A 6521-nucleotide genomic window follows, 5' to 3' on the forward strand; every position below is an offset into this window, starting at 1 on the left:
TATTCCTGCGACTGTCATTGTTTTAAGCTGCTTTTAATAGTGTGTTTTAAATTGTTGCAACCTGCTCTCTGGTGAAGGGCAAGTAAGAACTCAAAACGGTCACCAGCATCTTCTTTCCTTTTCTCCATGCCAACGGGAATTGCAGACCCAAACACCCAAAGGGCCTCAGGTATATTATTATTATTATTATTATTATTATTATTATTATTATTACATTCCTACCCTGCCTTTCCTTCAGTCAATGTACACAATTCCCCCTCTTCCCATTTTATCCTCACAACAACCCTGTGAGGTAGATTAGCTAGAGAGGCAGGGACTTGCCCGCAAGGCAACCCAGTGTGTTTCCTGGCAGTGTGGGGATTTGATCTCTGATTTGCCAGGTCCCAGCCTCCCTCACTCTAACCACTACACCACACTGCCAAAGGCTGGTCTATAAAGAAACCTAGAGCACAGTTGTGGGTGATTCCAGCTGACCTTCAAGGGTTCTGTGCGGCCTGGGACCTTATTGTGTACATTTCCCAAAGTTCATATTTGGCTTGGGGAGCCTGGGTTCCCCTTTGAAGAGAGGAACTTGGCAAGCCGTAAATCAGCCAGCCCAATTACTTGAAACAGGAGGAGACGCAGACGCGGCGGCTGTGCAAGAACCAAGCGAGTTACTGGGGATTAATGGGACCGATTGCGAACATCATTAGAAGCGAGGAGAGAGGGAAGGAGCGGGCGAAGTGGCGTGAAATAAAGCCATTGATTAGTTCAAATGATGGCGGGTGGGGAGGCGCGGTGGAGAGAGAGAGAAATGAATGATCCATCGTGTTGCCAATGTCGCAGCTTCCCTTGTAAGATGCGAGGTGGATTGGCTTGTTCAGCTTGACTCCAGGTTGTGACGATGTGCAAGGAAAATGGAGCATCTCTCTGACACACCGCAATGGTGCTGCAGAGGGTTATTTTTTCATCACCTCAGTATAGGCCAGAGATGTGGAACCCTAGGCCGGAGGCTCCCCCTCTCTGGTTTCATAGCAGCCAACTCCTAGGGGCCGAGTCCCTTCGACTCCCCATTAAATATTTGAGGGGGCATTGCCATTCAAATGCTGTGCATGCACAATGTCATTTGGTCAATTATGTGGGGCTTACCACCCACCCCAATAATTTTATTCAGGTTGGCACCTGTGCTTGGCTTACAGGGTGCCTGGGCCACCCGCCATCTCAATATGCTCAGGGGCTCACTATGCATTTATGCAAAATTGTATCAAGGCATGTGCCACCCCCTTGTAAAAACCAAAACCAAACCTTTTAGGTACTTTGCAGCCACCCCTGAGTCAGAGGAGACGATAATGAGCTAGATGACGGACCAGTGGACAGACTCGGTATCAGGATAACATCCAATTGTTTACATGCCCTCCAACGTTCCTCAGATGAAAACAGGGACGTTTCTCATTCCCGCCCAACTGATCCTCATTTTTTGGGTCATCACCCCTGAAGAGCATTTCCTATCAATAGAAGAGTGAGTGCCGCCATTGCTACACCAAGGGGATGCAGCACACAATCCCCCCCATGTCCTGAGAAAAACCCCTTAATCCCGGTTTTTATGTTGTTCTTTGGTAAATTTACAAAAAGGAAAACACACACCAATACAGTGGTACCTCGGTTAAGAACTTAATTCATTCCGGAGGTCCGGTTTTTTTTTATTATATTTATTTATTTTTAGAAGAAGCGTTTGGATTTGATATCCTGCTTTATCACTACCTGAAGGAGTCTTAAAGCGGCTAACATTCTCCTTCCCTTCCTCCCCCACAACAAACACTCTGCGAGGTGAGTGAGGCTGAGAGACTTCAGAGAAGTGTGACTGGCCCAAGGTCACCCAGCAGCTGCATGTGGAGGAGCGGAGAAGCGAACCCGGTTCACCAGATTACGAGTCCACCACTCTTAACCACTACACCACACTGGCTCTCCGGAGGCCGTTCTTAACCTGAAACTGTTCTTAACCTGAAACACCACTTTAGCTAATGGGGCTTCCTGCTGCTGTTACACCGTCAACGCACAATTTCTGTTCTCATCCTGAAGCAAAGTTCTTAACCTGAGGTACTATTTCTGGGTTAGCGGAGTCTGTAACCTGAAGCGTCTGTAACCCGAGGTACCACTGTAAACAAATCTTATAAAGGGGCAAGATTAGATGTAGACACACAAAGCATTTTATTTAAAAAACAGCCAAGACTCTTTGCGCTACGTTCCACCTTTCATCCTGCCCAGAATAGCCCTGCCCTCTGCCTGCCTCTCAGAGATGCAGGACTGCTCCTTGGTGGTAGCAGCTTCTCTTCCTCCTCATCAGAGGCGGAGCTAACTGCTCCGGCACCTGGAGCAGCTCACATGCTGTGCACCTGGGGGGGGCATGGGGGCGGGCCGCTCATGGGGGGCAGCTTCTTGGGCAGGGGGGAGCTGTGCCGCTTTGCCAGTAGCCTTCCTTCCTTCCCTCTTCCTTGTTGACAGCTCGGGGGAGACTCCCCCGCCAGAAGCAGCCCAGGAGTGGGGGGCAACGGCACGCCACCCACCAGCGACTCCCAAGCCTCCCCCGAGCTGTCAAAACAAAGGGGGAAGGGGGGAAGGCCACTGGCAAGGTGGCACAGCTCTGCCCCTTCCCCCGATGGCTCGTGGTAGGCTTGGGAGTCGCGGGCAGGTGGTGCGCCAAATGTGGCGGGTGGTGCGCCCCCTCAGTGAAGATACCTGGGGCGGTTCGCCCACACCGCACCCCCTTCCTCTGCCCCTGCTCCTCGCCTGCTCCCCAGCAGTTACTACAAGATGCCCCAGCGGCGACGGAGTAGTCATGGAGAGGCAATGGGACACTCCCTCGCAGCTGTAGCCGTGATAGATTGGGAGAAGCGCCGGCTAAACCTCCTCCCTAAGTTCGGCAGTGGTGACACTGGCGGGGGAAATAGGAATATTCCAGGATCAAATCAGAAGCCAGGTTGGCTTTCGTAATTTCGGGATTGTCCCCAGAAAATCGGGACACTTGGAGGGTACGTGTTTAGAGACTAAGTATGTTGTGGGTTAAACCACAGAGCCTAGGACTTGCCGATCAGAAGGTCAGTGGTTCGAATCCCCGCGACAGGGTGAGCTCCTGCTGCTCGGTCCCAGCTCCTGCCAACTTAGCAGTTCGAAAGCACATGAGTGCAAGTAGATAAATAGGTACCACTCCAGCAGGAAGGTAAACGGCATTTCCGTGCGCTGCTCTGGTTTGCCAGAAGCGGCTTAGTCATGCTGGCCACATGACCCGGAAGCTGTGCGCCGGCTCCCTCGGCCAATAAAGCGAGATGAGCGCCGCAATCCCAGAGTTGGCCACGACTGGACCTAATGGTCAGGGGTCCTTTTACCTTTACCTATGTATACAAGGGGCTCATCCACAGCCTCATTTCCCCAGGCTGTAAAATGGGAACCGCTGCAATTTTACAGTAGCCTGGGCAAACTGCAAGATAATGTCAGCAATGAGTTTTCTTCCTTCAAAGAGAACCGGGCATGTATCCCAGTGCTCTGTTCAGAGTTTGCCACATTATAGGAAATAATTAAGCTTGCAAGCCTAATTAGAGATAGCGGTGGAGAAACTTGAAGTATAAATATTGGGGGGGGGGGGCTACACATGACTGGAATTTGTACTCCAGACTCCATAATTGTGCAAATTCCTCCCCCACCTCACCCTGAGCATCTTGTGTTCGTTTAAAAAGGCGCATGGACTTTAATTTCCGAAGCACCGAGGACAGGCAGAACATTACGCAACACAGAGATTAACCGGAGTGCGTAGAGAAATTGCTGCACCAATAAATCGTCCTTTCAAATTCAGGTTGTCATGGAGGTACATTAAAAAAGAAGTCCTGTGCCTTTTATGCCAGATTCTGAAAAGACTTTTTGAACAACTGTCACTCCGAATCTAGGTGCTCCCCCTCCTTCTTCCAGATGCCCTCCAGGGGTTTTACCATAGCCTGCCCCCCCAATCCCTCCTATTCTGAGTGCAGCAGCCAAATAACCTGAACTAAAAGGTCATCATTTTCATCAGCCAGCCTTTAGTTCCTTCAGGGGGAAATCAGAAAGGCTGCCAACTTCAGTGGCCAATTCACCTGACTCTGACACTAATAAGGGAGCAGAAGAGCATCACATGAGCCTGGCTGCAGGATCAGGCCAAAGGCTTATCTCACCCAGTGTTCTGGTTCCCTACAGGGGTCAACAGTTATGCCTCTGAGAAGCTCACCAGTTGGACCTGAAGGCAGCAGCCGTTTGCCAGCAGACACGGGAGCTGCCTTCGTTGGCAGTGTTCTGAACGTAGGCTTTTTTGCTTTTACTTGCAAGGGCATCCTGTGAGAGGGGCACTCGTCCTCCCCAACCCCCCAGGGAATGGTGCAGAAATGATGAAGCCTCCCGAGCAAGCAATAAAATCAGCACAGCCGTTGCAAAAGACAAATTTATCGCCTAGCTCGGAGCTTTATAGCCAGGAGACAAAGATAGGCAAGCTGGGTTTATGGGCCGCAATGGGTTCAGCAAACAAGTGAGACTGCGGGAAGTAGTGACTGGAGAGCGGAGGGTGTCGTAGAATCATACAGAATGGGAAGGGACCCCGAGGGTTATCCAGTCCAACCCCCCGCAATGTGGCACGAAGCTAGAGATGACAGGCATGCACGTATCCAGAGACTGGGCCTGCATGGAAACTTCCTCTGCTCCTCCCTTTTCAGTCCCCTCCTGGTTCTGGGAGACAGTGGTGGGGAAGCACACAGCCCTTCACTGGCCTGGCCTGCCTCTTCCTCCTCTTCCCCCAGCACTGAATCTTCGCCTGCCTCTGATTCTTGCCTCCTGGCTGGCACAGGTCTCCACAAACCACTGCCTCCCTCTCCCGAGTCAGACTTCAGCCCTCCTGCTTGCCTCCAAGTGCAAAACGGGGAGAAAATCAGGAAGGTGATATATACCAGGAACAGGGACCAGAAAAACCACGCTGTGCCTGGGAAAAAAGGATACCTGGGGACTCTTCCAACCTCTGCAGTGCCTGCGGTACAGCCCAGGGACTTCTGAAATGTGGTTTTTGCTGTGCCAGGTGATCTCGCTGTTATTTGACAGGAGCTGAGAAACATACTTGTCTTGTGGGTTCGAAATCGGGGGTGAGGGGAAGGTCAGGGTGTGTGTGCAGGAACATTCCTCCTCCTCTTCCTCCACTCCCCCAGTTTCTTCTCTCTGCTTTTGAAGACGGATGTTGCTGTTCGGCTAGAATGGTTGCCATGGAGGGCAATGAAAGTGATGGAGAGTTATGGGGATGTGAGTTATGGATTGCTATCTGCCAGCCTTGGCTCTCAGAGCTGGAGGTGGGAGAGAGAGTTGATTTAAGGCTGCAAGTCAGTGTGCAAATGAGTCCAAAGTCCTAAAGGAGTCAGGCAGTCACAAGGAAAGGCATGGAAGCCCTGGCCAGGCAAAGGCAGCGCCAGCACTCGGTGCCTGTAGGCAGCTGCCTGGGTGTTGTTGTTGTTGTTGTTTAGTTGTTCAGACGTGTCCGACTCTTCGTGACCCCATGGACCAGAGCACGCCAGGCACTCCTGTCTTCCACTGCCTCCTGCAGTTTGGTCAAACTCATGCTGGTAGCTTCGAGAACACTATCCAGCCATCTCATCCTCTGTCGTCCCCTTCTCCTTGTGCCCTCCATCTTTCCCAACATCAGGGTCTTTTCCAGGGAGTCTTCTCTTCTCATGAGGTGGCCAAAGTATTGGAGCCTCAGCTTCAGGATCTGTCCGTCCAGTGAGCACTCAGGGCTGATTTCCTTAAGAATGGAGAGGTTTGATCTTCTTGCAGTCCATGGGACTCTCAAGAGTCTCCTCCAGCACCATAATTCAAAAGCATCAATTCTTCGGCGATCAGCCTTCTTTATGGTCCAGCTCTCACTTCCAGACATCACTACTGGGAAAACCATAGCTTTTACTATACGGACCTTTGTTGGCAAGGTGATGTCTCTACTTTTTAAGATGCTGTCTAGGTTTGTCATTGCTTTTCTCCCAAGAAGCAGGCGTCTTTTAATTTCATGGCTGCTGTCACCATCTGCAGTGATAATGGAGCCCAAGAAAGTAAAATCTCTCACTGCCTCCATTTCTTCCCCTTCTATTTGCCAGGAGGTGATGGGACCAGTGGCCATGATCTTCGTTTTTTTGATAGCTGCCTGGGTACCTGCCACCATTTTCACTTCCCACAATGCTACAGAGTAATGCCATATGAGGGCATTGTGGGAAATAAGAATGGCTGGGATGGGAAACTGCCTTACATTGAATAAGCGCGTTCAGCGCTGTCTTTAGCATACGCGCCACTGGGGTGCAAAGATTCACCCAGTGCTCCCAAATTTAGTTTAGCCCCCAAATTAACTTTTATTATGCTTGTGTCAGACACCACGCTTACACCTTATCTCTGGTTTACGAAAGAAAGGCGGGAAAAGAAACAAACCTTTTTATTTGCTCATTTATTTACAATACACTTATACTTAAGTATACAACAGCACCACACTTAAACTGATA

Source organism: Podarcis melisellensis, assembly GCF_964234715.1.
Source record: "Podarcis melisellensis genome assembly, chromosome: 8".
Taxonomy (NCBI): Eukaryota; Metazoa; Chordata; class Lepidosauria; order Squamata; family Lacertidae; genus Podarcis; species Podarcis melisellensis.